This window comes from Benincasa hispida, chromosome 1 (genome assembly GCF_027475165.1).
Source record: "Benincasa hispida cultivar pf3 chromosome 1, pf3_genome.v1.1, whole genome shotgun sequence".
NCBI classification, from domain to species: Eukaryota; Viridiplantae; Streptophyta; class Magnoliopsida; order Cucurbitales; family Cucurbitaceae; genus Benincasa; species Benincasa hispida.
In genome coordinates this window covers 95,134,979-95,160,244 of record NC_143478.1, presented here as the reverse complement: position 1 = coordinate 95,160,244, position 25,266 = coordinate 95,134,979, and the positions used below count along the sequence as shown (strand labels likewise).

The window sequence follows — 25,266 nt, the reverse complement described above, 5'->3', positions numbered from 1 at the left end:
ACAACTTTCATTCTATCTGACTGTTGAGACTGGAGTAACAACTTCGCGAATTAAGCTAGCATGTCTTTGAGTGTTTTATATAATGTTTAATTGTTTGTCTCTACCTTGATCGAGACGAGCAAAAATTAAGTTGGGGGTGTTTGTTAGCTCTCAAAAAGAGCTATTATTCCTAGCTTAATTCGAACTCATTAGTGAATTTTATGTGTTTATTTCCTCTAACTCACTTAGAAGTCCATTCTTCACTAACCTCTGGATCCTATTGAGATTGATGTGCCCTAATCGAAAGTGTCAAAGTTAGGAATTTTCTTTTAGAGAAACACGTTGACGTTTATTTTGAGTTACGGTAGTTTTAAGCATCTCAATGTTATGGAGGGAACTTATTGCTAACGACCTTAGCACATACAAGTTATTTTCTAGTTTTGCTGTACAGATCTCAACTCCATCTCTATGAATAAACACTTTATTCATATTAAATTAAAGAGTATATTTACACTGCAACAAACACTTTATAGAATTTAAGTTCCTTTTCAACTCAGAACTACAAATACATCTTGTAAAATAAGAAATTTCTTCTATAAAGTCAACTGGACTCCTCCCACTGCCACAGCTGAGATGACGTGTCTGGTGCCTACTCGCATCTTCATCTCACTAGCCTTCAACTGCCGCCAGGATTTAATCCCCTGAAAAGAAAAACAAACATGATTAGTGGCGCCTGAATCAATAATCCAGGCTGAATCATCATTCTCCACTAAGCAAGTTTCCAAAATTAGTAAATCGCATTTACCTTATTTTGACTTAGCCTTGGCTGCCTTCTTCTCCTTAAGCCAGCAAGGGCAATTCCTCTTCTAGTCTTTCTTGGTTGTAGTGGAAACGCTTTCCCTTGCCAACCGACGTTAGATGCCTATTTAGCTGGGCGACAAGTGGTGGGTTAGTAAGTGCCTTACCCTTCCTCTTACTACCCTTCTTCTTCTTCTTCCACTTTCCAGTGAAAGGAGTAGAAGATGCAGACTTCGTCCCAAAGGTCGAACCTCGATGGAACGTCTTTGAAGACGAGGCAACATTTGCCTAACCTCCCCTCTTCTTCTTACTTTCTAGTAAGGATTGATATGTCTACAACTCATTGGGGAGAGTTATAAGGGTATAGTCCACTTTGTTCAGAATCATATCGCTGAAAAAGTGAGGGAAGCTTTCCGGCAATGAATGCAACATAATGTTAACTTGGTTGACCTCATCGATCTTAGACCCATTCATCGATATCGTCACTATCATCAATATCACTACTATCATCAATATCGTCACTATCATCAATAAAAAAACCTGTAGGCTTGTTATCCAGGAACTTGTTCTGAAATACTATAATGAAAAGAAGATAGGAGTATGTCGCTAGGTATTTGACCAAATAGGATCGTCCAGTTCTTATAGACCCTATCACTAAAATACCCCTAGAGAGGGATAGGGCTAAGCGGAGCGAAAAGGGTTTTCCATGAGATGGGAAATGAAAACTATTAATCCCACACGAGGTTTGTGAATAAGTGATTGTCTGATAATATGCAAGGAATGTTCATCTGTCTGTTAAACATGATTTATTGAACTCATAATTCATTAGATACTTTTTATGAATGTCAACTAAGTATCGTAAGTAAATTACTCCCGATTGTTCAATCATTTGATAACCAGATTCATTCTTTGATAAATGATCACTATGAGGCAGACTCAATAGAATTTGATCAATCTTTTTTCTGTCGTTAAGGTGGAGAACTGAACCAAGAATTCTCTTTCTTTATCATCAATCGAATCACTGATCGAGACCCAGGATTCTATTTTATCATCGATCCAATCCTAATCACCGTTCACATTTTTTCTTTTTCTTATCAATGAATATATCTCTTTACTTGTATGACTTAGATGTCTCGTATTTCTCAAAAAAGCGATTTGATTGATGGGATTTGGTATGATACTTATGAGATCGATGAGATTGATATTCCAATCTTTCTTCTTCGAACGTATTGATTTGACCCTATAAGCGAGACCGCCATCCCATAGCATGTTGCCACCAGAAGCAGAACCCCATATTTCTTCTAAAGAATCTCTTAATTGTTCTAGAGCAACTAGAAAGAAATTCTTTAACTCTCCGCGACATTGAAGTGGACCATCATATTAAGCACGTGTTCACGAACAGAGGTGTCTTCCTCCATTTTAGAGTTGAAGATATGTTTAAGAGCCTCATGCTTGAACTTTCCAGACGGTTGTCCAAACATCCCCTGTAGGGACTCCATGATCTCACGCGCTAAGACCATAGGCTCATGCTTCCTAGCCAATACATCGTTAAGACTAGCCAAGATATAGGCTCGGGCCTTCTCATTTGCCCGTGTCCAACATTCGTACACCTTCTGAATGTTTCGAGCGGCGTTAGGAAGTGGAATAGGAGGATGCTACTCCGTAAGGACGAACATGAGATCCTCGATGATAAGTATTGTTGTGATCATGTGTTTCCAACTAGCGTAATTGTCACCAGTTAGTTTGTCGGTGCTAAGTAAAGCAACTGTGGATTAGCCATTTTAAAAAGTTGCTGAAAAACAAATAAACTTTTATATGTCTATGCTTAAACCACATTTTAACACCAATTTTAGTTTTAGCAAAATAGTTACCAAGTACCCTAAATGATAAGACTTCTATTTCGCAATGATGCCCCAACCGAGACAAGAAAAACGTCATCGGTGGGGTGATCGGATGCCCCTTTATTGGGATGAGACATTCTCAACCATTAGGCATAACCAACTCTTGGAACTGTACCTAACAGTCACCATTTCATCGGTCCAAAACTGTTAACCCTTAACAATTCCGCGTAAGTATAACCCTTCGTTTTTTACCCCAGAGTCCTGCCCTAATGCGCCCACCGTAGGGAAAAAGCAGATTAGGACAATAAACTAAGTAACCTTATCCTATACAGGAGATCAAATGAAGAAATGTGCAAAACTTCCATCCTATACGGGGACACTCCCGGGGTGCCTCGAGGTGATGCACAGAAACTTTATCTAACCTAACGAGAGAGATCGTGGGATATGCTGTTGCACGTCCCATTACCACTTACTATGAACTTTCTCTCCATCCATCTTGATATTGACCTACCCAAACACCATCCTTCAGGAGGACACTCCCAAGGTGCCACGAGGCTGATGATAGATCTCACGGTGTGGACAATAAAGAGATAATTGTGAGAGGTTTAAATGAAGTATCAGATACCCCAAGTACCTCCCACTGAATGTTCTACCTAGGGGTTCATTAACTTAGACCATTCGGCTACTGATTTTAATCTAAGTCAGTTTAATATGCTAAAAAACAACTCTTGTCTTTGAAATTAAACAAATTGAAGTAGTGACATTAAACTCTTTAATGGACTATCCTTAACCTTGCATGCATGCATCAAATCTATTTAATTCACCTTTCCAGGTAGGTTCCCAGGTAGTGGCATTTCGTTTCTCTCACCGTAAATACCCTAGCTTAGATAGAACTCGCCTTAGACAAAAGGTCCCTTATAGATAGATTTGCTACACTTTAATCTTTTATTAGTAAGTTTAATCTTATTAAACCGATTAAAAGATTAAAGCCTAATGTTACTAATCATATTAGAACCGTGATCTTAGGTCTATCTCCACCAAGTTTTAAAACACTTTTAAAACTATGATTCAAACCTAAGATCTCATGCATGTCTTCCTTATAGATTTTAGTTATAATTTCCTTATAACCTTTATAAAAGAAACAACTAAAATTGCATTGCCACACAACTAGGTATTTATAACACTTATAAATTTAACCTATGTGTCATGCTTCATGCAATGTCCATTCATTACTATACATAACTTTTATATACAAGTAACGAACCAAGCAAACATGCTCCATACACGCTTATACTATAACACTTATAATATAAAGATGATGCATGTCTATGCTTTATGCATGCATAAATATAACTCATATATTATATGATGTATGAGAATGCTTTTACGTAATTCAAATCATGCTTCTCTAAACCATAACACTTATAATAAAGAGATGATGCATGACCAATGCATAACCTAAGGTGGGATTACTTCTATATAACACACCATATGACATATAAATAAACATACATCCTATGTACATTCACAAAGATTAACGGACAGAGATGAACCGCCTCAAAACCGAAAATAAAAATTCTATCTATTACATTTTTCATCGAGCAAATCGGTTCATAGGCGAACCGAGTCTTGAACCGTCGGGTGAAGCTCCCATCTTTCAATAAGTGTGGCCGTGTATACGATCGTTTAGCTATGATCGAGTACCAATAACCGTGTGATGAAGCATGAGGTACTCGATCATTAGCGCACAAGACAAAAACACACAAGTTCTAAACGATCATTTAGTCGACAGCGTAGCTGTGAAGCACGATCGTCTAGACGATTATTTAATAAATGATTAAGTAAACGATTTACTCTGCAATCGTATAGTCAGGAACTAAGAGATGAAGCTGAGCTACACAATCGTCTAGTGCGCGCACGTCAACCTACTCCTGAATATCCAATACTCTACGATCGTTTACCCTATCGTTTACATGACCTGACCAAAGCTTGGTCGTCTTCATCCTCAACGAACAGTAATCCTTGCCTCGAAGCTTCTTCACAAACGATGCACATACTCAAAAAAATTTGAAATTACAGACTCGATAGCAAGTTAATACACCCAAAATGTAGGGGCCTTTACAATTAACTTCTAAATGTAAAAGAATTTAAACAACCCGAGGCTTCATCCTAGAAAACTCCATTAATCCATATCCACAAACTATTTAATGCTTAAACAGAGAGCAGACATGCTTTTACCCATTGGAAAGTAAATGTCATTCTTTGCATCAATGAATTTGGAATATCAGAACTTGGCTCTGATACCAATTGAAGGAACTCTTATAGAAGAGTACCTCTAAAATGAGATCGTTCCAAACTCATTGTGACAGAATTAACAGATTCACAATCTAACAGACTAGATATGCATTTAACAACTAATTACAGGCATGGTTTGAAAAATAAACAACAAGAGAACGGAATACATACCAGTTGAAGAACCCTTCTTCACAGAAAAACTCGTTCTCTCCAAGGACTGCTCCTCTTGCTCTCGCTGAGAATGTCCAAGCCAATCGTCCACCAAATCACGGTTATGTACCCACGAACGGACTCCACACGAACACAGGAATAGGGGACACCACCACTTAAAATCTTCAGTATTCTCGATGTGAGAATCTGGAAGGTCTGGGCTCTGTTGGATTTGATAGAGGGAAAGAGGAAGAGAGGATTGTATACCACAGCCAAGCTAGTGGGAGGAGGTAGGTATCCATCATATAGACGATGCTTTGTCATTTAGAAAGAGGTATATGATTGTTTAGTCAATAGGTCGCGATCGTATAGACGATTGTTTAGTAAATGCTTGTCGCGCGATCGTTTAGGAAAAAGTGATGCATGAAAATGGAGTAAATAAATATGTGTTCATCATTCGTTCTCCATGCATCACTGATCATGCATTGGACTACAGGATATGTAATGCGTTGTGAATGTGATAAAATTAGAGTGTAATTAGATCCTTATTCCACTGTTTATGTGATAACGGACAGAAATGCACGTTATTATAGTACTAAGTTCTTAAACAATGTTGGATTGCACTGATAAAATATGTTAAATTGCGTCTATTAAGCATAAATTCTATAATATTGCGGTCGCATGCGTCCAATGCATTAGAGCAATTGATCTTTACATTTTTTTTGCAGAATATGTGTTAACGCAATGCAGAGATTGTGATCATAGGAGTACATTGGTCCAGTGCAACTTCACCGCAAGACTTTGCGTTGATCGTGCATGCAAACATTCGCCCAAGAAGAATCACCACAATTTCGTCAGTGCAACATGGTGGGCGCATCCAGGTGAAAGGATAATTAAGAGCGATGGGACAGAAAGCTGATAACAGTCGGATCCAAATTAAGTTGACAGCTGATAACGGTCACAAAGTACATTCAGCTTTATCGGTTACGATCATCTGGCCCATCGATCAGGAATTAAAGTTGTCCCATCTGTAAAACCGGGAGAGAAAAGCTGCCTTTCACCATGGAAACTCTATAAATACCAAGTACATTCTTCAGAGAAGGGGTTAAGCAGTCGATTACTTCATCACTTTACAAATTCATGCCTCTGTCCATAGTTTTCTTCCATTTTTAAGGTGGATGTGAGGAATAAGATGTACTGGTAGATCGTTCCGGTAAGCTTGGGAAAGCACCAGAAGCTCAAAGAAAGAGAGAGGGCCGACACCTATGGAAGCAGGAGCATTTGTAGATCAGAATAGAGATTCAGTGTAAAAAGCCTCGGTCAGCAAGGAATTGCTACCATGCTCTCTACCTTTACTTTCCATTGTCATTTTGTACTCAATCAGTTATAAGAATGGAATGTTTTTCTCTATATCTGTTCACTCTCTATTATTTATTCATGAGTAACTAAATTAGTTGAATGGGTTGAGAAGTAGTTAGCGAGCATAACGAGGGAATCTTCATCTTTACGATTATCTTATTTATGTATGCTTCATTCGCCTATTAGAGGTACTCGAGAGCGTAGTCTAAAGACAGGATCTAGACTTGGGAAGGTCAGGTCAGAATATAGGTTTGGAAGAACCAGATTAGAACACACAAACAAGAGATAGGCGCTTAGGAATGAGCACTATTTGTTATTAACGCATCGCATGCATCTTAGCAATACGATATGATTGTATGCGGTCACCTTGCTTTCATGCATTTTGCATCAATGCATAGGACAAAAGTAGAGACTTAGGGATAAGCTCTATGGACATTTTGCATTCAACACATGCATCCTAGACTTAAGAGCATCACATTTACATTGGGAAATGACTTGCTATGCATGGTTGTAATATAATCTCAAGATTTGACGCATTCCCGAGTAACACTAGCTAATGATCTTCTTAACCCATTCATCGCTTACTCATTGCATCTATCAATGCAACTATCTTTCTCAAATCCACCGCCTTTATTTACTTCTTTTTTCATCAACGTAACAATAGACCCAACACTTATTAATTTACTTGGTTACCACAAAGTTTTCATAAAAATTACCAACGTAACTATTTTCACAAGTCCCTGTGTTCGACCCTAGACTTAACAGAAAACTCAGAGAAATTTACACTTGAATTCCGTTGGGAAAACTTGAGTGCACAATGGAATCCACCAACGTATATCATCCATATTTCCACTTGATAAAATTAACGCATCAAGCTCAAATTTAATATAATTCGTGCCATGAAATTCTCAAATAAGGAAGACCTACAAGATTCTGACGATGACCTGAATTTGATTGAAGAAGAAAATTCTGATGAAGAGTGTGAAGAAGAGGATGCCAACACATCCGTAGCTGCCTGCAATGCGATCATAGAAAAAACAAACAAGGAAGAAAAAATGATCGCAACGCAAGAAGAAGATCCAAAAGAAGAAAGAAAAACAACGCAACCTTCCCTGGTGGAACCACCAACACTTGAACTGAAGACCCTACCAACACATTTGAAGTACGCATTTCTGGGGCAGAATGAGAACCTGCCAGTGATAATTTCCTCTGCGCTCAACGAAGATCAAAAGAATGCATTGATGAACATTCTCAAGAAACATGTGCGAGCAATTTCTTGGACGCTCACTGACATCAGAAGAATCAGCCCGGCGTACTGCATGCACCACATTCGTCTCGAGGACGACCACAAAGCAACTATTGAAAATCAACGCAGACTTAACCCTGCGATGAAGTAGGTAGTCAAAAAGAAGATTATCAAATGGCTGGATGCGGGCATTATCTATCCCATAGCTGATAGCACGTGGGTCAGCCCCGTGCAATGTGTGCCAAAGAAGGGTTGAATGACGGTAGTCCCAAATGAGAATAATGAATTAATACCGCAAAGAACCATCACTGGATGGTGCATCTGCATGGACTACCACAAATTGAATGCAGCCACAAGGAAAGATCACTTCCCTTTGCCATTCATCGATCAAATGCTAAACAGATTAGCAGGGAACGATTTTTATTGCTTCTTGGATGGATATGTCGGGTATAATGAAATCATGATAGCTGCTGAAGACCAAGACAAGACCACATTCACTTGCCCATATGGGACATTTGCTTTTTGTCGCATGCCATTTTGCCTCTGTAATGCGTCGAGCACGTTCCAAAGGTGCATGATGCCAATCTTTTCAGATTATCTCGAGGACTCAGTGGAAATATTTATGGATGACTTCTTTGTTTATGGGAACACGTATGAAGTCTGCCTAGCCAATTTGGAGAAAATTCTTAAAAAAATGTGAAGAGATGAACCTGGTGCTCAACTAGGAAAAATGTTACTTCATGGTGAAAGAGGGTATAGTGTTGGGACACAAAGTTTCCCGGGAAGGGTTTGAGGTGGACAAAGCAAAGATCGACACAATTGAAAAGCTTCCACCTCCAACCAACGTGAAGGCGGTGCGAAGCTTCTTGGGGCATGTTGGATTCTATAGTCAATTTGTTAAAGACTTTTCTAAGATTGCACGACCACTGAGTGCGTTATTAGAGGCAGACAGAAAGTTTGAATTTGACAATAATTGCCTCAACGCATTTCGAGTTTTAAAATATGTGCTGATTACAGCGCCCATCTTGATTGCGTCGGATTGGACACTTCCGTTTGAAATCATGTGCGATGCAAGCGAGTATGCGATGGGAGCCACATTAGCGCTAAAGAAGACAACTATTTTGCACCCTATCGCATATGCGAGTAAAACTCTGAACCCTGCTCAAATAAATTATGCCACCACTGAAAAAGAAATCCTAGCTGTGATTTTTGCATTGGAGAAATTCAGGGCATATCTGTTGGGAACAAAGGTACTCATTCACATTGATCACTTGACAATCAAATATTTAATAACAAAGAAGGATGCAAAGCTGAGGCTGATCAGATGGGTTCTCCTTCTTCAAGAATTTGATATCGAGATAATTGATCAGAAGGGGACAGAGAATCAAGTTGTGGATCACTTGTCCAGATTGGAGAATCCTGAGGTTGACCACAATGAATCTCAAGTGAATGTTGTGTTTCTGAACGAGCAGCTGTTCCACATACAAGAATTGCCCTGGTATGTGGACATCGTTAATTATTTGGTTTGTGAATAATTCCCTGAAGATTACACCTACCTTCAACAGAGGAAGCTCAAGCATGAATGAAAACACTATTATTGAGATGAGCCAAATCTGTATTGAAGAAGTGCAGACCAAATCATTCGATTATGCGTACCAAATGTTGCTCAACAATGCATATTGTCACAATGCCACGATTCGCCATATGGAGGGCATTTTGGAGGACAATGTATTGCAACCAAAGTTTTGCAAAGTGGAGTCTTTTGGCCTTCATTATTTAAAGATGTTGATGACTACGCAATGAAATGTGATCGGTGTCAATGCACCGGCAACATTTCATGGAAGAACGCAATGTCAATGAACACCATCTTGAAGCTGGAATTATTTGACGTCTTGGGGATAGATTTCATGGGACCATTCCCTCATTCGCATGGCAAGCACTATATCTTATTGGCCGTTGATTACGTTTCCAAGTGGGTAGAGGTAATTGCATGCAGCACAAGTGATGCGGCGGTAGTCTCACAGTTCCTCGAGAAAAATATTTTCACTCGTTTTGGCATTCCCCATGCCATCATTAGTTATGAAGGATCACACTTTGTCAATTGCAATATAAATGAGCTTCTGCATAAATATAATATCCTCCACAAGGTGGCCACCGCATACCTTCCGCAAACAAATGGCCAGACTGAAGTGTCCAATCATGAAATTAAATTGATACTTGAGAAGGTAGTAAAACCTTTGCAGAAGGATTGGGCAATGAAGCTTGATGATGCATTGTGGGCATACCAAACCGCATTTAAAACACCAATAGATATATCCTCCTATGCGTTGGTATTTGGCAAGGCGTGTCATTTGCCGTTGGAGCTAGAGTATAAAGCATTATGGGAGGTCAAGAAACTGAATTTTGATTTGAAGAAAGCAGGGGAAGCGTGAAAATTGCAGCTGGTCGAGCTAGAAGAATAGAGGGTCAACGCATGTGAGAATGCGAAGATTTATAAAGATCGCACCAAGCGATTGCACGATAAACGCATATGCGCTAGAAACCTCCGAGTCTGGCAAGAGGTCTTACTCTTCAATTCAAGATTCTGGCTCTTCCCAGGAAAATTAAAATCGCACTGGTCCGGTCCCTTCGTCATCAAAGAAATATTTCCACATGGTGCGGTGGAACTAATCACCGAGGATGGCAATCGAACATAAGGTAATGGACAACGGATGAAGGCACATTGCGGAGGAGATTTCTAGCCAAAAACAGTCTCCGCAAAGTTGAACAACCCGGACTATCCCTTACTCAACTCTTGAACATTTAACTCTTCGTTATTTTACGATTATCAGTATTTCACTTATTTCTCTAAAATAAAAAAAATAAAATAAAACTTATTTTTTTAAAAAAAATCATTTGACCCTCTCTTTGTCTATTTACAAGGATTAAGGCACAGGATTGCGAAGAAGCAAATGATCTCATTCCATCACCGCAATCCACAGGAGCAAAGATCGCCGCAAGGATGGATGCATCAATACACAATGTGGGCGACAGCGCAAAAATTTTGGGGTGTACTCTTCCTTATCTCTATTTTAAATCTTATGCTATACCATTGCATTTTATGTTTTATCACCACATCCTCCTTAATTACCGCAATCATTTGCCAAGTAGATAAATTTAGTGAGTTACCGCATGTTGTTTCTTTGCCAAGTATGATTTCAATGATGAAAAATATTCTTCTATTTATTTCGTATACACTAGAGTCAACTTAGTCTTAAAATAGTCACCTCATGAGATATTTCTAGAAGTTAGCTTTCTTTCAAACTCTCTTTACAAGCATTCTATAACCATCGCATGACCTATTTTAATTTCTTTTGGCAGTGAGGACATTGCCACATTTCAAATTTGGGGGTTAGGTAATTCTTTTCGACCTTGCTATATAATATATATATATATATATATATATATATATATATATATATATATATATATATATATTTATCTACTTATTTGAGAATAACGACTCTATTGTCAACGCAATGAAAAATCCATATTGATAAGAGTTAAGTTGTGAAAGGCACTTACTCGTAGTTGGATGTTCGCATGACACACGTGGGGGCAAGCCAAAACGAAAGTAAGTCACCAGGATCAACGTATAAATCAATGACCACTACTCCACTACCAAATCGGTATGAGTTTAGTCCGAGAAAGAGTGCATTACTCGTAGTTGGATGTCCGCATGACACATGTGGGGGCAAGCCAAAACAAAAACAAGGCACCAGGATCAGCGTAAGGTCAGAAAAAAAAAATAGCAGTGAAGAAAATTTTTGTTCAAGGATAAAATCATTTGACACCCCAGAAGAAAATTTTCTTTTAAAATAAATCATGCGATGTTCCGGAATTTAGTAAAGTCCTTTTGAAAGTTAAGCTTGCAATCCCTAAGTCTTAGAAATATTTTAAGAAGATACTTGAATAAGACATAAGAAAATTCTGGTATATAAGATTTGAATGAAGTATCCTTGAGAAATCTAGGAAAGAGAACTTTGCGGTTAACTTCCTAAAGGAATCTTTAGCTTATGCTTGAGGACAAGCATTGTTTAAATTTGGGGGTGTGATAACGGGCATAAATGCACGTTATCATAGTACTATGTTCTTAAAAAATGTTGGATTGAGTTGATGAAATATGTTAAATTGTGTCCATTAAGTATAAATTCTATAATATTGCGGTCGCATGCATCCAACACATTAGAGCAATTGATCTTTACATTTTTTGCAGAATATGCGTTAATGCAATACAAAGATTGCGATTATAGAAGTACATTGGTCGAGCGCAACTTCACCGCAAGGCTTTGCATTGATCGTGCTCGCAAACATTCACCCAAGAAGAATCATCTCAATTTAGTCAGCGCAATATTATGGGCTCATCCGGGTGAAAGGATAATTAAGAGTGATGGGACAGAAAAGCCGATGACAGGCAGATCCAAATTAAGTTGATAGCCGATAACGATCACAACATACATTCAACTTTATCGGTAACAATCATCCGACGTGTCAATCAGGAATTAAAGCTGCCCATCTGTACAACTGGGAGAGAGAAGCCGCCTTTCACCATGGAAACTCTATGAATACCAAGTGCATTCTTCAGAGAAGGTGTTAAGCAATCGATTACTTCATCACTTTACAAGTTCAAGCCTCTGTCCATAGTTTTTTCCATTTTTTAGGCGAACGCGAGGAAGAAGGTGTACCGGTAGATCATTCTGGTAAGCTTGGAAAAGCACGGGAAGCTCCAAGACAGAGAGAGGGCTAATGCCTGTGGAAGTAGGAACGTTTGTAGATCAAAATAGAGATTCAGTGTAAAAAGCCTCGATAAGCAAGGAATTGCTACCAGGCTCTCTACCTTTACTTTCCATTGTCATTTTGTACTCAACTCAGTTATAAGAATGGAATGTTTTTTTCTATATCTGTTCACTCTCTGTTATTTATGCATGAGTAACTAAATTAGCTGAATGGGTTGAGAAGTAGTTAGCGAGCATAACGAGGGAATATTCATATTTGCGATTATCTTGTTTATGTATGCTTCATTCGCCTATTAGAGGTACTCGGAAGGGTAGTCTAAAGATAGGAACTTGACTTGGGAAGGTCAGGTCAGAATATAGGTTTGGAAGAACCAAATTAGAACGCACAAACGAGAGATAAGCGCTTAGGAATGAGCACTATTTGTCATTAACGCATCGCATGCATCTTAGCAATAAGATATGATTGTATGTGGTCACCTTGCTTTCATGCATTTTGCATCAATACATAGGACAAGAGTAGAGACTTAGGGACAAGCTCTATGGACAATTTGCATTTAACACATGCGTCCTAGACTTAGAAACATCACATTTACATTAGGAAATGACTTGTTATGCATGGTTGTAACATGATCGCAAGGTTTGACGCATTCCCGAGTAACGCTAGCTAACAATTTTCTCAACCCATTCATTGCTTACTCATTGCATCTATCAACGTAACTATCTTGCTCAAATCTGCCGCCTTTATTTACTTCTTTTTCATCAACGAAACAACACACCCAAAACTTATTTATTTACTTGGTTACCAAAAAGTTTTAATAAATATTACCAACGTAACTATTTTCACAAGTCCCTGTGTTCGACCCTGGACTTATCAGGAAACTCCGCGGAATTTACACTTGATTTCTGTTGGGGAAACTTGAATGCACAACGCAATCCACCAATGCATATCATCCATATTTCCACTTAATAAAATTAAAGCATCAGTATGTCTCGTGTTCCATCATGTGGTATCAGAGCATGCTTTAATTACGCTCAATTGCTTTTGGTGGGTATTTTTTTCTTTTCTTTCAAATGTTGAATGAAATGTGGACTAAAGTGGATTTTTTACGATTTTGGCATTTTTTTCATTAAATTTATTATGGAAATTTGTAATTGCTCACATGTTTATGAGCATTAATGTGTGAAGAGTTGAAATTAGGTTGTAATTACTCAGTTCTGGGAGAGAGGACAGCTTCAAAATGAAGGAAATTTTTGGTTCCATACCCGTTTCGGCCACCAGACCCAACGACCCTCTCACCAGACCTGGTTTGAAGCAGCTTCGAGCGTCGTGTGCCCGCGCTCCGACCCGTTTTCACCGTCCGTACACTTTTCGTCGATCCAACCCACCCTACACCTCCATTGATTGTGCCAGCACACGTTGACCAGCCGGTCCAAACGGTCTGGACCTGTCCGTTTGACCTGGTTGAGTCGGTTTGACCGGTTCAACTTGGTTTTTGGTGTTTTTGGGCCGGTTCGAGTGGTTTCTGAGTAGTTCCAGATGATTCAAAGTGTTTAAAGACAGTTTCGGGAAGCTGGTTGCTGATTTCTATAATAAATTAGTTATTTGTTTGTTTTTAATGCCAAAATCAGTCCACTTTAATGTTTTTTTACCTATTATGCATGTGATGTATAATGTTGTTCGATTATTGTATGCATATAGTAAGTGATGCGTTATTTTATTAAGTGTGGAATATGGATGATATGTGTTGATGGATAGCGTTGTGCACTTAAGTTTCCTTAGCACAATCCAAGTGTAAATTCCTCTCAGTTTCCTAGTAAGTTCAGGGTCGAACACAGGAACTTGTGAAAATAGTTGCGTTAGAGATTTTTATGAAAACTTGCAGTAACCGATTAAATAAATAAGTGTTGAGTTGTTGTTATGTTAATGAAAATAATAATAAATGCGGTAGAGTTCGAAAGGAGTTGGCAACGGGAAATACGATGAATATGCAGTGAACGGGTTGAGAAGGGTTTCGGTTAACACTCCCTAGATTGTGTTCATGCCTTGCGATCATGCAACATGCATACAATAGTAAACCACCTCTCGGCATGAATACCATGGCTTCTAAGGCTAGAACGTATGCGATAAGTCTACAGGGTTTACACATAAACCTCTATTTCTATTTATGCAATGACAACATGACATTCACACAAATATGCGACCGCATAATATCATTCCTATTCCTACGATGCATGCGATGCAAGTTGACAAATAGAGCTTATCTCTAAGTCCCTATTTCTTGTTTATGCAGGCCTAATCTTGCTCTTTCAAGTCAGATTCAAACCTAGCTCTCTCGAGACATTAGGTTCTTTCTTTAGATTCTCTCTCGAGCAACCCTAAAGGGATGTTTCGCACAGTGTAAAACAAGACAATCGTAAGCAATAAACATTCTAGATCATGTTAGCTTAGTTCTTCTCAACCCATTCAATTAGTTTAACTACTCATGCATATTAAGAGAGTGAGGAGATGTAGAAATAGAACTTCCATTGAATAGATAAAAGATGAAGTACAGAATAACAATGCAAGTATAGTAAAGAGCCTGGAGCAATTTCTTGCCACCAGGTGTTATGGTATTCTGCTCGTGCTCTAAAGATATTCTCGCTTTTGCAAGAGTCAACCCGCTCTCTGCTCTTATGCCCCAAGGTTCTCTCTCGAGCTGCCTTGGACGATCTCTAGTGTCACCACTCTTCTCTAGCTCTGCCGTAAATGGAAAAGAAAACTACGAACAGAGGTGTAAATTTGTAAAGTGATGAAGTAATCGACTGCTTAACCCCTTCTCTGAAGAATGCACTTGGTATTTATAGGGTATCAAAGGTGAAAGGTGGCTTCTCTCTCCTATTTGTACAGATGGGACAACTTTAATTCTTGACTGATGCGCCGGATAGTTGTCACCGATAAAGCTGGATGTACTTTGTGACCGATATCGACTATCAACTTAATTTGGATCCGACTGCCGTCAGCTTTCTGTCCCATCGATCTTAATTGTCCTTTCGTTCGAATGTGTCCACCATGTTGCGGTGATTCTTCTTGGGTGGATGTTTGTGAGCACGATAAAAGCAAAGTCTTGTGGTGAAGTTGCGCACGACCGATGTATTCCTATGATTGCATTCTTTGCATTGCGTTAACGCATTATTCTATACAAAAATATAGAGATCAACTGCCCTAATGCGTTGGATGCATGTGACCGCAATATTGTAGAATTTATGCTTAATGAACGCAATTTAACATACTCTACCAACACAATCCAACATTGTTTAAGAACTTAGCACTATGATAACGTGAATTTCTGCCCGTTATCACACCCTGAAATTTAAACAATGCTTGTCCTCAAGCATAAGCTAAAGATTCCTTTAGCAAGTTAACCGCAAAGTTTTCTTTCCTCGATTTCTCAAGGATACTTCATTGCTAGAATTTCCTTAAGTCTTATTCAAATCTCTTCCTAAAATATTTCTAAGACTTAGGGATTGCAAGCTTAACTTTCAAAGGGACTTTACTAAATTTCAGAACGTCGCATGATTTATTTCGAAAAGAATATTTTCCATCGGGGTGTCAAATGATTTATCCTTGCACAAAATTTTTCTTCATTTCTATATTTTTTCTGACCTTGCACTGATCCGAGTGCCTTGCCTTCATTTTGGCTTGCCCTCACGGGTGTCATGTGGACATCCAACTACGAGCAATGTACTCTTCCTCAGACTAAACTCATACCAATTTGGCAGTGGAGTTGCGGTCATTTATTTATGCTTTGATCCTGGTGACTTACTTTCGTTTTGGCTTGCCCCCACGTGTGTCATACGGACATCCAACTACGGGTAAGTGCCTTTCACAACTTAACTCTTATCAATTATGGGTTTCCCATTGCGTTGACGGTGGAATTGTTATTCTAAAAAATCATCCTTTTTTTAGCAAGTACGGAAACAAATACCCAACCCCCAAATTTTAAAATGCGGCAATGTCCTCATTGCCTAAAAGATTAAAATAAGTCATGCGATGGTCAAAAAATTTCATTGTAAAGAGAGTTTGAACGAAGCTAGCAAACCCGTAACTTCGAGAAATATTTCATGAGGTGAGTATCCTAAGATTTACGTTGACTCTAGTATATACAAAAGAGATAGAAGCATATTTTTTATCATTGAAATCATACTTTGCGAAGAACAACATGCGATAAACTACTAAAGTTGTCTACTGGTGATATGATTGCGGTAATCAAGGAGGATGCGGTGATAAAACTTTGAAAAATAATATGCAATGGTAGCGCAAAATTTGAAGTAAAGATAAGGAAAGGTACACCCCCAAATTTAGCGCTATCGCCCGCAATGTATTGACGCATCCACCTTGCGGTGATCGTTCTTCATTGGGCTGCGGTGATGGATTAAGATAAGTGTTGCTTTGCATACGTTCCCGCAATTCAGCGCCTCGATCGTTGTAAGGAAAAGCAAGAGAGGGTCAAATCTTTTTAACCAAAAGAAAAGGGTTTTTTTTTTTTTAATAGAACTGAAAACTGAAAATATATCTGAAAAGATAGTGAAGTTTCTGAGAAGTGGAGAAAAGAGTTGAAGACTTGAAGTTTTCCAAAACTTGCGTCCCTGAGAATTTGCGATCATTTGACAATGCAGGGACCACCTACTTCCTTCTTTATTCAAAGTTTCTAAAATTCCATGGTGTCGACTTGGCGATGCCAGTTTTCTCTATGGTATGCCTTTACTCACTGCCCATTGACTTTGAATATGTTTGTACCATCGTCATTTGATAATTCCACCACGCCATGTGGAAGTACTTGTCGAATTATGAATGGTCCGGACCAACGAGACTTTAGCTTTCCTGGGATGAGTCGCAGACGTGAATTGAAAAGCAAGACTTTTTGCACGACTTGGAGGTTCTTGCCGCATATGCGTTGATCATGCCAGCGCTTGGTGCACTCCTTATAAATTTTCGCATTTTCATATGCATTGTTCCTCTATTCTTCTAGCTCGACCAATTGCATTTTCCGCGCTTCCCCTACTTTCTTTAAATCGAAATTCAGTTTCTTGACACGCTTTGCCGAATACCAACGCATAAGGGGACATTCCTATAGGTGTTTTAAATGCAGTCTGGTACGCCCATAATGCATCATCAAGCTTTATTGCCCAATCCTGGAGCGACCTTACCAATCGGAGGGCTATATTATAGGATTCGGAACTCCGCAAACTCTAGAAATTGATAGGGTCTCTCAAGTCCATTTTCATTCTTGTTTTTCTAACTTCGGGAACATAATGATTCCGATCTTTGAGGTCTGAAAATGGAAGGTCATACTAACGAGAATTACCAAATGCTAGTAAATTCTTGACCAAAGTAGAGATAACGAAGTTATTATAGGAATAAAAGTTATTCTGGTGATAGTATCTAGTCAAGATAGTCTTGGTTCAATGGAGGTTCGATCACCCCTCGGTGAAGGATATTCTAAACCGTTGAAATATCGTTGTAACTATAATAATGATGGGTACATTATTTTTGCTAAACTTGATTGGATTTTAAAGATTAATGTTTTCACTAAAAAGTATATGTATTTCTTTCAAGCATGACTAGCTCTTTAGTTCAACTATTAGCTTCTAAAAAACTGAATGACGACAACAACTCAACATGGAAAAACAATCTGAATACAATACTAGTAATAGATGACCTGAGATTTGTCTTAATTGAGGAATGTCCTCAAGCCCCTGCCTCGAATGCGAGCCGAACTAGTTGGGATGCTTATGATCGATGGGTTAAGGCTACTGATAAAACCCGTGTCTATATTCTTGCCAGCATGACTGATGTATTGGTAAAGAAATACGAATCCTTGGGCATAGCTAAGGCTATCATGGATTCATTAAAAGAGATGTTCAGGAAACCATCATCAATCCTAAGATACAAGGCAATTAAGTACATTTACAATAAGCGTATGAAAGAAGGGACCTCTGTTAGAGAACATGTCCTGGACATGATGGTCCACTTAAATATTGCTGAAGTAAATAGTGGTGCCATTGACGAGGCAAATTAGGTTAGCTTTATTATAGAGTCTCTTCCAAAGAGCTTCATACCTTTTCAAACGAATGCTTCTCTGAATAAGATAGAGTTTAATCTGACAACCCTTCTTAACGAGCTCCAATATTTTCAAACTCTCACAAAGTCTAAGGGGAAAGAAGTGGAGGCAAATGTTGTCACCACAAAGAAAGTTTTAAAAGGATCATCCTCTAAAACTAAAGCTGGACCTTCAAAGAACAAAAATGTTCAAATGAAAAATAAGAGGAAGGAGAAGACTCCCATGACAAACAAGGAAAAGAAAGTTGCAGAAAAAGGAAAATGTTTCCACTGCAACCAAAACGGGCACTGGAAGAGGAACTGCCTGAAATACCTTGCTGAGAAAAAAGTAGAAAAAGAAACACAAGGAAACTAGTTCCTAGAAAAAGCATGAAGAAGGCGAGATCACCCTCAAGGTTGGAACAGGAGAGGTTGTCTCGGCCGAAGCAGTGAGAGACTTGAAGTTGTTTTTCAATGATAGATATCATACTTAAAAATATTTTGTATGCTCCTAAAATGAGACGGAATTTAATATCTATCACATGTATATTAGAACAAATATCTTTTGAAATTAATGAAGCATTCATTTTCAGAAAAGGTATTTAAATTTGTTCTGCTTGAAAACAACTTATATATGTTAAGACCAACTAAAGCAAAATTTGTCTTAAATATTGAGATGTTTAGAATAGCTGAAACTCAGAATAAAAGACAAAAAGTTTCTTCTAATGCCTATCTATAGCACCTAAGACTTGGCCACATAAATCTCAAAAGGATTGAGAGATTGGTTAAGAATTGATTCCTAAACCAGTTAGAAGACAATTATTTACCTCCAAGTGAGTCTTGTCTTGAGGGAAAAATGACTAAAAGATCTTTACTGGAAAAGGTCTGAAAGCCACAGTACCTTTAGAGCTCGTACATTCGGACCATTGTGGACCGATGAATGTCAAAGCTCAAGGTGGGTGATAACGGGTAGAAATGCACATTATCATAGTGCTAAATCCTTAAATAATGTTGGATTATGTTGATGAAATATGTTAAATTGTGTTCCTTAACGCAATGCAAAGAATGCGATCATAGGAATACACTGGTCGAGCGCAACTTCACTGCAAGACTTTGTGTTGATCGTGCTCGCAAACATTCACCCAAGAAGAATCACCGCAACGTGGTGGACGCATCCGGACGAAAGGACAATTAAGATCGATGGGACAGAAAGCTGACAGCAGTCGGATCCAAATGAAGTTAACAACCGATAAAGGTCACAAAGTACATCCAGCTTTATCAGTGACAATTATCCGGCACATCAGTCATGAATTAAAGTTGTCCCATCTGTACAACCAGGAGAAAGAAGCTGCCTTTAACCTTTGATACCCTATAAATACCAAATGCATTCTTCATAGAAGGGTTTAAGCAGTCGATTACCTCATCACCATTACAACTTCATACCTCTGTTCATAGTTTTCTTTTCCATTTTATGGCGGAGAAAGAGAAGAGTGGTGATGTCGGAGATTGTCCAAGACAGCTCGAGAGAAAACCTTGGGGCATAAGAGCAGAGAATGGACTGACTCTTGCGAAAGCGAGAATATCTTTAGAGCACGAATAGAAATAATGTAACGCCTGGCAGCAAGAAATTGCTCCAAACTCTTTACTATACTTGCATTATTATTTTGTACTTCATCTTATATCTATTCAATGGAAGTTCTATTTCTACATCTGCTCACTCTCGTAATACGCATGAGTAGCTAAACTAGTTGAATGGGTTAAGAGAAACGAAGCTAACATGATCTAGGAAGTTCATTGCTTGAGATTGTCTTGTTTTATGTTGTGCAAAATACCCCTTTAGAGTTACTCGAGAGAGAATCTAAAGAAAGAACCTAATGTCACGAGAGAGCTAGGTTAGAATCTGGACTCGAAAGAGTAAGATTAGGCTTGCATAAACAAGAGACAGGGACTTAGAGATAAGCTCTGTTTGTCAACTTGCATCGCATGTATCCTAGGAATAGGAATGATATTATGTGGTCGCATAATTGTGTGAGTGTCATGTTGTCATCGCATAAATAGAGATAGAGTTTATGTGTAAAACTTGTAGACTTATCGCATATTTATCGCATGCGTTCTAGCCTTAGAAGCCATGGCATTCGCGTCAAGAGGTGGTTTACTATTGTATGCATGTTTCATGATCGCAAGGCATGAACGCATCCTAGGGAGTGTTAGCCAAAACCCTTCTCAACCCATTCACCGCATATTCATCGTATTTCCCGTTTACCAACTCTTTTCGAACTCTTCCGCATTCATTATTATTTTCATTAATGCAACAACAACCCAACACTTATTTATTCAACTGGTTACCGCAAGTTTTCACAAAAATCTCCAACGTAACTATTTTCACAAGTCCCTGTCTTCAACCCTAGACTTACCAGGAAACTTAGAGGAATTTACACTTGGATTCCTCTGGGGAATCTTGAGTGCACAACGTAATCCACCAACACACGTCATCCATAATTTCCACTTCATAAAATTCAAGCATTTTTTTTTCTGACCTTGCACTGATCCGAGTGCCTTGCCTTCGTTTTGGCTTGCCCCCACGGTTGTCATGCAGACATCCAACTACGAGCAATGCACTCTTTCTCAAACTAAACTCATACTAACTTGGAAGTGGAGTTGCGGTCATTTATTTATGCATTGATCTTTGTGACTTACTTTCGTTTTGGCTTGCCCCCACGTGTGTCATGCGGACATCCAACTACGGGTAAGTGCCTTTCACAACTTAACTCTTATGAACATGGGTTTCCCATTGCATTGACAGTGGAGTTGTTATTCAATATATATATATATATATATATATATATATATATATATATGTATCTGTAGCAAGGTCGGAAAAAAATACCTTGCCCCCAAATTTAAAATACGGCAATGTCCTCATTGCCAAAAGATTAAAATAAGTCATGCGATGGTCATAGAATGCGTTATAAAGAAAATTTGAAAGAAAGTTAGCAAACCCCTAACTTCGAGAAATATTTCATAAGGTGACTATCCTAAGATTTACGTTGACTCTAATATATATGAAACAAATAGAAGTATATTTTTTATCATTGAAATCATACTTGACAAAGAATACATTCGGTAAACTACTAAAGTTATCTACTTGTGATATGTTTGCGGTAGTCAAGGAGGATGCGGTGATAAAACATTGAAAAGTAATATGCAATGTGATAGCGTAAAATTTGAAGTAAGAATAAGGAAGAGTACACCCCCAAATTTTGCGCTGTCGCCCGCATTGTATTGACGCATCCATCTTGTAGCGATCATTCTTCATTGGGTTGCAGTGATGGAATAAGATAAGTGCTGCTTTGCGTAACATTTCTGCAATCCCGCGCCTCGATCGTTGTAAGGAAAACAAAGAGAGGGTCAAACTATTTTAAACAAAATAAAAGGCATTTTTTTATTTTTTTATTTTTTATTTTTTTTTTTGTAGCAATAGAAGTGAAAAATGAAAAGATAGTAAAGTAAGGATAATTCTGAGTAGTGGAGAAAAGAGCTGAAGACTTGAGATTTTCCAAAACTTTGCATCCCTGATAAATTGCGATCATTTGATAACGCATGGACCACCTACTTTCTTCTTCATTCAAGGTTTCTTAGTTCCATGGAGTCTACTTGGTGATGCCAGTCTTCTCCATGTTATGCCTTTACTCATTGCCCATTAACCTTGAATATGTTGGTTCTGTCGTTATTTGATAATTTCACCGTGCCATGCGGAAATACTTGTCGAATTATGAATGGTCCGGACCAACGAGACTTTAGCTTTCCTGGGAAGATTCGCAGACATGAATTGAAAAGCAAGATTTTCTGCCTGACTTGGAGGTTCTTACTGCATATGCGTTGATCATGCCAGCGCTTGGTACGCTCTTTATAAATTTTCGCATTTTCATATGTATTGTTCCTCCATTCTTCTAGCTCGACCAATTTCATTTTCTGTGCTTCCCTTGCTTTCTTCAAATCAAAATTCAGTTTCTTGACCGCCCACAATGCCTTAAATTCCAGCTCCAAAGGCAAGTGACTTGCCTTGCCGAATACCAACGCATAAGAGTACATACCTATAGGTGTTTTAAATGTGGTCGAATATGGCCATAACGCATCATCAAGCTTCGTTGCCCAATCCTTCCGCGAAGGTTTGACTACCTTCTCAAGTATCAATTTAATTTCCCGATTGGACACTTCAGCTTGGCCATTTGTTTGCGGATGTTATGCGGTGGCCACTTTGTGGAGGTATTATACTTGCGTAGCAGATCTTTTATATTGTGGTTGATAAAGTGTGATCCTTCATCACTTATGATTGCACGGGGAGTGCCAAAACGCGTGAAAATATTTTTCTTCAGGAACTGGGGGACTACTGCCACATCACTTGCAGTGCATGCAATTGCCTCTACCTACTTGGAGACATAGTCAACGGCTAATATAGTACTTACCGTTTAAAGGAGGGAATGGTCCCATGAAATCAATCCCCCATACGTCAAATAGTTCCAGCTCCAAGATAGTATTCATTGGCATTGTGTTCTTCCATGAAATGGTGCTGGTGCATTGACACCGATCACATTTCATTGTGTAGTCAGCAGCATCCTTAAATAATGAAGGCTAGAAGAATCCACTTTGTAAAACTTTGGCTGCAGTGCGTTGTCCTCCAAACTGCCCTCCATATGGCGAATCGTGGCATTGTAATAATATGCGTTGTTGAGCAGCATCTAGGACGCATAATCAAATGATTTGGTCTGCACCTCTTTTATACAGATTTGGCTCATCCCAATAATAATGTCTGCATTCATTCGTGAGCTTCTTCTATTGATGGTAGGTGTAATCTTCAGGAAATTGTTCACAAATCAAATAATTAACGATGTCCTCATACCAGGGCAATTCTTCTATGCGAAACAGCTGCTCGTCGGGGAACACAAAACTCACTTCAGATTCATTGGGGTCAACCTCGGGATTTTCTAATCTGGACAAGTGATCCACAACTTGATTCTCTGTCCCCTTCCGATCAATTATCTCGATATCAAATTCTTGAAGGAGGACAACCCATCTGATCAACCTCAGCTTTGCGTCTTTCTTTATCATTAAATATTCGATTGTCGAGTGATCAGTGGGAATGAGTACCTTGGTTCCCAATAGATATGCCCGGAATTTTTCCAACGCAAAAATCACAGCCAGGAGCTCTTTTTCAGTGGTGGTATAATTAAGTTGAGCAGGGTTCAGAGTTTTACTCGCATATGCGATGGGGTGCAAAATAGTTTTCTTCTTTTGTGCTAATGCAGCTCCCATCGCATAACCACCTGCATCGCACATGAGTTTGAATGGGAGTATCCAATCTGGTACAATCAAGACGGGTGCGGTAATCAACGCATCTTTTAAAATTTTGAATGCGTTGAGGCAATTGTTATCAAATCCAAACTTCTTATCTGCCTCTAACAACGCATTCAGTGGTCTTGCTATTTTAGAAAAGTCCTTGACGAATCGTCTATAGAATCTGACATGCTTCAAGAAGTTTCGCACAACCTTCACGTTAGTTGGAGGTGGAAGCTTTTCAATTGCGTCAATATTTGCTTTGTCCACCATGAAGTGACATTTTTCCCAATTGAGCACCATGTTCGTCTCTTCACATCTTTTCAGAATTTTCTCCAAATTGGCCAGACAGACTTCATAAGTGTTCCCATAAACGGAGAAGTCATTCATAAATATTTCTACTAAGTCCTCGAGATAATTTGAAAAGATCACCATCATGCACATCTGGAACGTGCTTGGCACATTGCAGAGGATAAACGACATGCGGCGAAAAGCAAATGTCCCATATGGGCAGGTGAATATGGTCTTGTCTTGGTCTTCAGAAGCTATAATGATCTGATTATACCCAACATATCCATCTAAGCAGCAATAAAAATAGCAATGAAAGAAAATTTTTGTGCAAGGATAAATCATTTGACACCCCAGTCACAAAATACATCCAGCTTTATCAGTGACAATTATCCGGTGCATTAGTCAGGAATTAAAGTTGTCCCATCTGCACAACCAGGAGAGAGAAGCCGCCTTTAACCTTTGATGCCCTATAAATACCAAGTGCATTCTTCAGAGAAGGGGTTAAGCAGTCGATTACCTCATCACCATTAGAACTTCATACCTTTGTTCATAGTTTTCTTTTCCATTTTACGGCGGAGCAAGAGAAGAGTGGTGACGCCAGAGATTGTCCAAGTCAGCTCGAGAGAGAACCTTGGGGTGTATGAGCAGAGAGCGGGCTGACTCTCGCGAAAGCGAGAATATCTTTAGAGCACGAGTAGAAAAAGTGTAACGCCTGGCAGCAAGAAATTGCTCCTGAGTCTTTACTATACTTGCATTGTTATTCTGTACTTCATCTTATATCTATTCAATGGAAGTTCTATTTCTACATCTGCTCACTCTCGTAATACGCATGAGTATCTAAACTAGTTGAATGGTTGAGAGGAACTAAGCTAACATGATCTAGGAAGTTCATTGCTTGCGATTGTCTTGTTTTATGTTATGGAAAATACTCCTTTAGAGTTACTCGAGAGAGAATCTAAAGAAAGAACCTAATGTCTGAAGAGAGCTAGGTTAGAATCTGGACTCGAAAGAGCAAGATTAAGCTTGCATAAACAAGAGTTAGGGACTTAGAGATAAGCTTTGTTTGTCAACTTGCATCGCATGCATCCTAGGAATAAGAATGATATTATGTGGTCGCAT

At 38.8% G+C, this 25,266-nt stretch overlaps 1 pseudogene; it reads right to left on the bottom strand.

Annotated features, from left to right (window-relative positions):
* Positions 1-1,237: 1,237 nt before the first annotated feature.
* Positions 1,238-25,266, bottom strand: part of LOC150038872 (secreted RxLR effector protein 161 pseudogene) — a 38,699-nt pseudogene continuing 14,670 nt past the window's right edge.